This window comes from Cyprinus carpio, unplaced genomic scaffold (genome assembly GCF_018340385.1).
Source record: "Cyprinus carpio isolate SPL01 unplaced genomic scaffold, ASM1834038v1 S000006676, whole genome shotgun sequence".
In the NCBI taxonomy this organism is placed as follows: Eukaryota; Metazoa; Chordata; class Actinopteri; order Cypriniformes; family Cyprinidae; genus Cyprinus; species Cyprinus carpio.
The window spans coordinates 115,279-125,415 of record NW_024879294.1 but is presented as its reverse complement, the minus strand read 5'-3'; the positions used below and the strand labels follow the sequence as shown (position 1 = coordinate 125,415).

Sequence of the window (10,137 nt, the reverse complement as noted above, 5' to 3'; positions counted from 1 at the left end):
GGCTGTTACCAAGCAAAATAAATCAGTATCAACAAAATTCATCTTTGCAATCCAGACATAAGCTGCACCTGAAGTGGCGTTTAGAAGTATTTACACACTGTTTAATGCAGAACATGAATGCATTTTACCTATATATAATATATATTTAAACATAAAACGTTGAATACTGATATTTGAAATGAAAAGATATTTGAAAAATGAAAAGATACTTTAAATGTGAAATTAAAACTGCCAGTAGGTGGCAGAAAGTCACTGTTAATAAGTGAGTCATTGCGCTTTGTACCGAATCATTTAAACGGTTGATTCATTCAGAAACAAAACCTCGTTAGGCGTCAAGCGAGGAGGAGCTACACGTAAGCTCCACCTCTCTTGACCTAGTCTAGCTCCACCTTTATGGAACTAACGTTACCATTGTGGCTGTTAAAGTTAATGCAGTTAATGTTAATGTTAAAGTTAATGTCAGATGGAACTTTAATCTAATGGGGAATTTAATATATATATATTTTTTTTATTGTTGATTGGGTCAAAGTAACTATCCGGTTACATCGGTCTCATCCGCTTCCAGCTATTTTTAGCTGTGCAAAACAGCTCGTTTTGCTGCTTGTTATTGGAAGCTGGTGTTTATTACCATATTATTTTTAATGTATCATCTTAATTATGAACACACTGGTTTGCAATGCAGTTCTACCGTTTACTGTGTTATTCATCTCATTATTTCCCTATAGCGGCTAATGAACGTAAGTCTCCCCCATAGGCTTACTTCCGCATTGAAGAATAAGGTGGATAAGACATAACTAACATTGCCTAACCTTTCTTTAACATTTTTGATGATTTCGTGATTTTTCTGCATCATTTCTGTTACTAATGTATGACTAGATTATCTGCACACCCCTTCTTTCTTTTTACCAACCACATTAAGGCTATGTAGGCTATTTGCGGATTGTTCTCAATCATAATTAATGTAATAAAGTATGTTCCTAATATGCTATTTGTTTGTAACGTGGGAACTGAGTTGCCGGTGTGATAAATAAAATGATCACATATTTGTGTCATCTTCTCACTTATCCCTTTTAAATGTACACTTAGGACTACCACCTTAAAATGAAAATGCAATTGTAACATATGCACAACAGGGTAGTTGTGAATATAATTTAATGGAATATAATTTTGGATGGACTCAGTCCACGCGATTGTCTTAATAAAATGGTAATAAATAACCTACCTACCTGACCAGGTTATTGGTCTGAAACCAGCAACGTGTCACACCAAAGAAAAAACAAGACGACAAGCACTGGCAACCATTGCAGGAACATTTATTAGTAGCCTGGGAGTGTTACTTAATTTACAATTTATGAGTCACATTCTTCACTGTCCTCAAGTGTTGCTGTATATATTTTATTTCTATTAACCTTTATTAGCTAAATGTATGGCTAACAATCTTCATTCTAGGAACATAATAATAGGATACAAGACACAAAATTGAATATCAAGTTTCAAGAACACTTTTTCCCCACAAAACTTAAAATAAAAAAAAAAAAATTAAACCTAAAACTACAAGGCAATACAAAACAAAATTTAAAAATCAATATTTACCCAGATCAACCCCATCAGACTGTTAGCTCGTTAAAGGTGAGGGTCATGCAGGCAAGACACACAAATTTTTCTTTTGTCATTCATTTCCTGCAAGAAAAACTCCATGTCTTCAATTCTATCAAAGGTGAAAAGGAAGGGAGCCCAGATTTTGTCCTCATCCATTTCACCTCCATGGAAAATAGTGTCAACAAATAGGTCCCGCATTGTTATGGCCAACAAGGCATCATCCTCGGTCATCCTTAAGATCTTTGGTAAGTGAACTTTCCCAAAGTGGGGTCTGTTTTCCTCCACCCAGTCACAGGCCAGCAGAATCTGTTTCATCACTGCCGAGTCCTTTGTGCAAAAAGATAAGACATTTCAATAATGATGTAATTAGTCAAGTGCTGCTCAAGCACTTTTATGAAACAGGAAGGGTAATTATAAACTATACAGTACATGCATAATTATTATGCGAGTATAATAATTAGGGTTGGGAACCGAGAACCGGTTCTTATTCAGAACCACTTCTGTTTTTTGAAAAGAACCGGAACCGTGAGAATTTCTAAGTTTCGGTTCCAAAAACGGTTCTGGTGCAACACGTGACCAAGCGCTGTGAGCAGCCTTGCGCTGGTGTTCTGACGATTCGGCGTATCCCGTAAAGGATGTCACAAACCAAATAACAGAAACGTCACCCTGCCTCTTTAATTACTGAGCACATTTTTTCTAATGACGCACACTCCACAGACTTGCGCGCCGCGTCATGTCTTTAACTGACAAATACATGTTTCCTAAGACTGTACTGCACTTGCGCCTTTGATAACTGTGCACATCGTTTTGTCTGACTGTACATGTACCTGCAGCGTGCAGCAACTGCCGCCACAAAATTACATTATATTTGTCCCATATTGTCATTAATATACATGCTGACTTTAACTTGCACCACTAAATAAATAGACTGCTATTGTTATGTAAGTATGAGGGTTAGATTATTTAGTGTACAGGTCATTTCAAAAGTGATAAACAAAGTGATAGAAAATATTTATTTTCATGCATTTTAAATGTTTATTAATAATCTTATTCATTTTTGTCTTTTAAGAACATTTTACCAAATCCAAACAACATCTTAATAACTACTATTAATTTTGTATTTAATTATAGTGGTATAATTGTTAAAGGCTGGAAGTGAAAAATACCTTATAAGGTGTGCATAATTATTAAACAGATTTTCTTTTACAAGTAAAATGCACTAGAAAAGAGATTTAAGTCAGACTGAAAAGTCAACAATTATTAAATGCCCATGAGAAATATTCAAAAGTAATGCAATGCAGAAATTGCTAAATGAAATCATGACCACTGGACAGCAAAATGGTAACAAAAAAGGGACTTTGCTAAGATAAAAAAGAAATCCTAAAATATGACCCTCCACTTAAGAACAAGCTGAAGTGTCGTGAAATGGATGAAGACTGATTTTTATAGCTTTATAGACATAGGTTGAGAATGACTCTTGAAGGACCAGCACCACATCCACGTGTACCACTCTTTGAAGATTTTTTTATCAAGAATCTGGCAGTAACTTTTGGGATTTCTAACCCTGAAAGGTCTGTCTTGCTCATTGTTGTAGCAGCTCACACCATGACCCCTTCACCACCGCCCCTGCTGACTTGAACTGGTGCTGATACATCAGGAATCACTCTCAACCTGTTCATAAAACCTTTTCAAACAATCAGTCTTCATGTATTTCATAATAACAATCACACAGCATATTTTTCTTATTAAATGGGGGTCTTGTTTCAGGATTGTTTATCTTAACAAAGTCCCTGAGAACCTGACACCTTGTTTTCTGGAGACTCCAGGTAGGTTCCAGTTTTGGAAAAGGGTAGCACTGAAGACTAAAGTGTTCCTGGTGGTTTCACACCTAATTCTTCACCTTAATTCTTAATTCGTTTACAGTAATTGTCCAATAGGCATGATTTTTTTGAGCAATTTCTGCATTGCATTACTTTTGAATATTTCTCATGGGCATTTAATTGTTGACTTTTCAGTCTGAGTTAAATCTCTTTTCTGGTGCATTTTACCTGTAAAAGAAAAACTGTTTAATAATTATGCACACTTGAGTATAAAGCATTTTCCACTTCCAGCCTTTGTTAACAATTATATATCACTTATAAATGATTAAATACAAAATTAATAGTAGTTAAGATTGATGTGGTTTGGATTTGGTAAAATGTGCTTGGAAAAATAATGACCAGAATATCAAAATAATTATGCACACACTGTAGTTAAACAATATAGTAGTGCTCATAAGTTTACATAGCCCTTGCAGAATATAAAAATATGTTAATAAATTCATCAAAATAAGAGGGATCATGAAAATTGCATGTTATTTTTTATTTAACACTGTCCTTTATAAGCTTTTTGTCAAATGTTTATATATATGCCACAATAAAAATAATTTATAAAAATGACTTTTTTTTCAAAATTGTACATACCCTTGAATCTCAATACTGTGCGTCATTTGCCGGATGATCCACAACTGTTTTTTGTTTTCTGATGATTGTTCATGAGTCCCTTGTTTGTCCTGAGCAGTTCAAGTGCCTGCTGTTTTTCTGAAAAATCCTCCAGGTCCAGCACATTCTTTGGTTTTCCAGCATCTTGTGCGTATTTGAACCCTTTTCAACAATGATTGCATGATGTTGTGATTGACATCTTTTCACACTGAGGACAACTGAGGGACAATATTTAATATACAACTATTAAAAAAGGTGAAAACATTTACTTATACTCAAGAAGACAACATGATTTTGTTTAAAGATCATACTTTTTTCATTTAGTACTGGACTTCAGATGCTACGTAAACACTTTCATGCAGGGGCGTGTCCAGGATTTTATACTTGGGGTGGCAAAGAGGGGGCAAGTGCAGAATGAGGGGTGGCAAATATAGATCAGTGTTTGTCCTCCCCATATATTCTATTCCCTAACACCAGTGTTGGGGAGTAACTAGTTACATGTGACCGATTTACATAATTTAATTACAAAATAAATGCAAGCGCAATCTGTTACAGTTACTGAGAAAAAAAAATTGTTATTAAATTACAGTTACTTGTGAAAATGGTAACGATTTGATAAAAGATTTGATTGATTTATTTCATAATTACATTGACTGCTCTAAAATACAAGGCACCAATGTTTCAGGAGTTTAGTACACAGAATAAGATGCATGCTTATTCAATAACTGTTTTATTTCCTATTTGGGTTTATGCATATGCTTCAAGATGAACTGTTTTTTCCTCCCCAAGGCATTGTTAGATGCCAGTGTTTCCTGTCATAACTGTGAAAAGATTTGATTTTAAAAACAGTATCATAGCTATCAGACTATTTCTTGTTATGATTTTAAACCTGTATTTAACCAGAATGATCAGAATTTAACCAGAATCAGATTGATCTCAAAGTAAAAAAGGTGCTAAAGTCTGATTTTGTGGTGGCTGTGGTTTAAAATTAAATGATTATAATCTTAATTTAAGTGATGAAGGCTTTTGAAAGTCTGCCATTAATCAGTGTTGAGTTCTACTGTAAGGTTAACCCTGCCTGCTTTAAATGTTTCAAAACGATTAACAGTTTAAAATAATTTACATTTAGAAAAGTAATCAAATGTAATCTGTTACATTACTTTAATAAAGCAATTTAAAAAAGTTACACTACTTATTACATTTTAAATAGGGTAACCTGTAAACTGTAAACTATTACCTTCACAGCATTGTCTAACAGTAACCATCACAGAAAATATTCTGCAAGTCAATGATGAAAAGTGTCAAAGATTCATGTATTCACTTGCTGTTTCCACTCCCTTATGTATAAAGTTATTTTCACCTTATGCTGTTGGATTTATAATTAGACATTAGAAAATCACTGTTATGACATTTTAAAAAATACTTCTTGTCACAGTTCAGCACTGTTTTGTATTGAAGTATGAAGAGTATGAAGAGTTTAATTTTCATTAACTGTCTACAGTAATGTCAGGGTGAGTGATTTATGTAGCTACTTACTTGATAATATTTTGAGCTCATTTAAAATTCTAAACAACAACAAAAAACCTTCTTTGTTTATCTTTTGATTATTTATAAACTTTTATTAAAGAAATATGTAAAATGTTCCTCATCAGAATCATGGGTTCGATCAAGAAATGTAGGTCTGTATGTTAAATGCAGTGCAGTTTTCTCTGGAAAAGTAGCCTAAACTTAAGAGCCCTTGAGCAGATCTGATGAGACCAAATTAATTAATGAAGGAATGAATAGTAATAATAATGATGATGATAATAACAAAAATAAAAATTAATGTGTTATTTTCTTTTCTTTAAGTAGGCTAAGTGTGCATTAAACGATTCAAAGATTATCAGAATTAAAAGTTAAATCTGTCATTGCAGCTTTTTTGAAGATACAGAGAAGCACAGTAAAATGACATTTATTTGAATGCATTTGTGAGAGTGATTACGAGTAAATTAATCATCCCTGTCTGTGCAGCGTCTCTCTACTAATAGTGAAGCTGTGGATTTTGATTACTTCAAAACACAAATACATTTTCGCTATAACTTTTCTGTTTGTAAGCATTTTTATTGACAAATCACAGGGCAGCGCTGACAATATTGTTTGTTTCTGTGTGTGAGTGATCCGTTATGTCTCTGTACCTGTGTGTATGCAGTACAATCCTTGTAGGCAGAACTAGTTAAAAATGGCTATAGTTACTGCATTAATCGTGCTAGTGATTGAGCGGTAATGGAGCACTCTGAATTCTCCAACTTCCAAAAAATCCCAGTTTCAGTCAAAATCACGCTGTTCCGCTCTCAATGCACTTCGATCCCATACGTTGGTTTGGGGTGGCAACTGAGGTGGCAAAGCTCATTTTTAGGGTGGCAGTTTGGCACCCTTGTGAACACGCCACTACTTTCATGTTCTCCAGAAGACAAAATAAGTACAATTTACCCTGATCATTCAGTTCAAAGAGTTTACACCTCCAGGCTCTTAATGCATCATTTTCCCTCTTGAGCATCAGTAAATGTTTTCAGTCCATCAGAGTCAATGCTGGAGAATTTTCTGAAGAACAGTAGGCAGTTGAACTGCTCAGGACAAACAAGGGACTCATTAACTATCACAAAACATAAAAACAGTCATGGATCATCCAGGCAATGACACACAGTATTCACAAATTTCATGATTATTTTGTTAAAATTAACATTTTTCATATTCTGCAAGGGGCATGTAAACTTATGAGCACAACTGTATATATGCATTCCCGGTACATATACATATTCTCATAGTTGGGGTGACCTCCATGATGTTGGGCACAGATGGGGTGACCTCCATGATGTTCAGATCCGGATGGATCATTTGTTGGTTGACTGACTGTTGGCTTTGAAGAAAAAGGGGTAAAAGGGGTAAAGATTTGAGCAGACGACAAAAAAACGAAACAAAACACTGGGTGGATTTTTATAATTTTATGGTGGTTGTGTGTGCCAACACACATTTCAGTTCAAACTACTTGTAAAAGTGCATGTAGCATCATATGACCCCTTTAAATTAACCAATGCAGTGTTTAGCACACAAAGAGATAATGGTATAGCATTTAAATGACCACTTACTATCAACAAGAATATCCCACAGTCAGACCCTCCAAGCTGAAGTGGTGCACCCTGTTAATTAAGATAAGACCATAACTACCTAAACTGCGTGGCTAAATGGCAAAACAAATGGAGTGCATAGTTGATATAAAATAAATAATATATCAAATCCTGATTGTAATGTTTTTTCTAAAGCACATTTATAAAAAATACTTAAATGTCCTAATTGAACTATGGCCTATCCTGGCTCAACCTAAGCCTTGTCTGTAAAACCAGGCCATAGTCTGAATATTTTTGGATTATTTAGGTAATACATTAAGTATCCTTGTGTCCAAAAGTATGTTAAAGGAGTGGATGCCGAGTTGCCATATCCTTCATATTGATTAATTATATTATTACATTATTTCTTGTTTGACTATTAATCAAGTTATAGCAAGAGTGAAATGTGTAACCTTATGTGCGCTTATGAGATATTAAAGAATCCTGCTTTATGCTATATTTCTACTCTCTAAGATGAGACTTGCATAGTGTGTGTGTAACAAACCATACTGATAAAATTCTAGCTAGGGCTAGGCAGCCTTGAAGTTCTTATAAGTTCTCTGCGTATGTGTGTTAGTATCTGTCTGTACAGGGAGAAGCTCAGACAGTCCCAGGACAAACGTTCAACTGCCCATGTCCAGCGTATCAGATATACGTATTTGGAGAGACTTGTCACCAAAATAGTCATCAGAAGATATGCTTCAAGCTTGCGTCCATATGTGGAAACTGTCTAAGTTTATCTAGGTTTTGGAACCAATCAGATTTTTGCTGACCAGCGCATTGACACAATTAGTATCCTCTGGCAAGAGTATAATTGTTGGTGATTTTGAATTGTACACAGAGCAGCCTATGAACTCCATCGAGAGTACTGAAGCTGACTTCTGCTGATGAAACTGCAAACCATGTTCTTCAGTAAATTTTTCTTTAATTGAATGCATCTCTGACTCCTGTTCTTCATCATATCTGATCCTTGGGTTTTAACTGTAAATTCCCCTACAGTTAAATGGTGGAGAATGCGCAGGCAATTGTTCTTTGGTGACATCCCTGATCAATCAACAAACCAAGGTAGGAAAGATTTTATATTTAATATTCCTGGTTAGGGACTGTCTGTAAGAGGAGGGGGTCGAGAGAAGGAAGGACGGTAAACTCACTCAGACGTGAGTGAGTTAGACACCGGGCTTCTAGGGGGAAGTAGGTAAACTGGTGTTAGACACCGGGCTTCTAGGTTGAGCAGGTAAACTGGTGTGGACACCGGGCTTCTAGGTGAAGCAGGTAAACTGGTGTCGTAGTTACGGTACATCTGTAAACGAAGTGCAAGTGCACATCTGTAGGTCTTAGAAAGAGATTATATTTAGAGATGTATACAGTTACAGGTGTACAAGTGTGCACCTATAGGTCTTAGAGAGAGACGTGAATTTGAAAGGTGTGCACAGTCCGAGGGGGACAAAAACGCATTCTTAAAAAGGCACGTGAAGCCGTAAAGGGCAGTGCCGGTTAGGCACAGAGAGCCAAGGGGCACGTGAAGCTGGAAAGGGCAGTGCTGGTTAAGCACAGAGAGCCAAGGCAAAGTGCATTTATGGTCGGGAGAGCCATAGTAAGGGTATAGGAAATACAGAGAAGAATGTAAGACGCTAGACGGGGGTTCTGGTCATAAATCGCTCTTCCAACTCTCGACCACCCACCATTATAGACAGGGGTACCCCGAGGTTTAGTGAATAGCTCAGGTCAGTGGTTAGGGAACAGAATACCAAAACTTTAGAGATTAAAAATGAATAGTGTTAATCTATATGCGCATATACAGAAAGATATATAGGTTAAGGGAAAGGATTGATTGATCTGGGATGCATCAAGGAACAACTCCGAAAGAGCTAAAATTTTCTTTTCATGACCCTAATTTAATTGTACCATTATATGGAAATTCTGGAATATACTTTGCAGTTTCATCACGCAGAAGTCAAGTGCTGTTGGTAAGATCACCGGCTCAATATCTTTTTGGTTTATGATAGAAATATGACTGACAAATTAGGTAATTTGCTCAGCCCTGATAGAAATAATAAAACAGAAGAGAGCAAATGCTGTAAACAGTTTGGCTCTGAAGCTCTGACTTTAAAAATATTCTCTGAATTCATTGAAAGAATGGTCAGTCTGAGCTTTGATTCTGATTGGAAAGTTAAAACAAAAACTTGATTGGCTTTAAACAAAGAAAGAACCAGAGAGATAAAAAATTCAAAATGTATGTGCCTATTTGTTAAAAATAATCCCAGAAGTAACTGAGTGATGATTTAATCTGATTCTTTGTGCATAAAAGGTTTAAATGACAAAGAATGATATCATAAGATCTGTTCTAGTTCCTATATAATTGTTGAAAGTCCCGACAAGGCATATTGAACAGAATTCTGGGTTGGTGAAAAGACTGTAGGCACAGAAATTGGCAGTAGCATTTTGGAAAAACTTAGAAGCTTGTGTTTTGCTTTAAAAGATAAGATTGCTTTGACTGCAATGAAGCAGTTGTTTTTATCTCATGCTAGCCCCACCATGACTCTGGTTTAAGCTGTAAAAGTAACAGAGACATGTTCTTAGTGGAAAATTGCCAATTTCCAGTCAAAAATTATTGTTTGCATATGAAATGATAATGTTGTAAACAAGTAACATAAACGGGGGTTTCAAAGTTAATTTTAAAAAAGCACAGCTAGCATGACCCGAAGTAACATATCTGGGTCAGATAACCCCTGACAGATTTAAAACCATCTAAGTTTTTCACCATTTAAGTGAATGAATACATACAAGTTGATGTAAAATTAATGACAAGAACTGCAAAGAACTTTGAGAAACGCTTTGAGAAAGTTGCAAAAATAAAGTAAAAATACAAATAAAAAGTGCATGTCATTTCTGACAAGTTCTAAGCTGGGCTAAGA

General features: G+C 35.5%; 1 long non-coding RNA gene across 1 annotated transcript; it reads right to left on the bottom strand.

The window, feature by feature from the left end:
- Positions 1-1,058: 1,058 nt before the first annotated feature.
- Positions 1,059-7,373, bottom strand: LOC109083246. The gene is made up of 3 exons (XR_002016554.2): positions 7,205-7,373; positions 6,894-6,975; positions 1,059-1,926 (listed from the first exon to the last, which is right to left on the bottom strand). It is a non-coding gene; the product is annotated as an uncharacterized LOC109083246 (long non-coding RNA).
- Between the last annotated feature and the right edge of the window lie 2,764 nt (positions 7,374-10,137).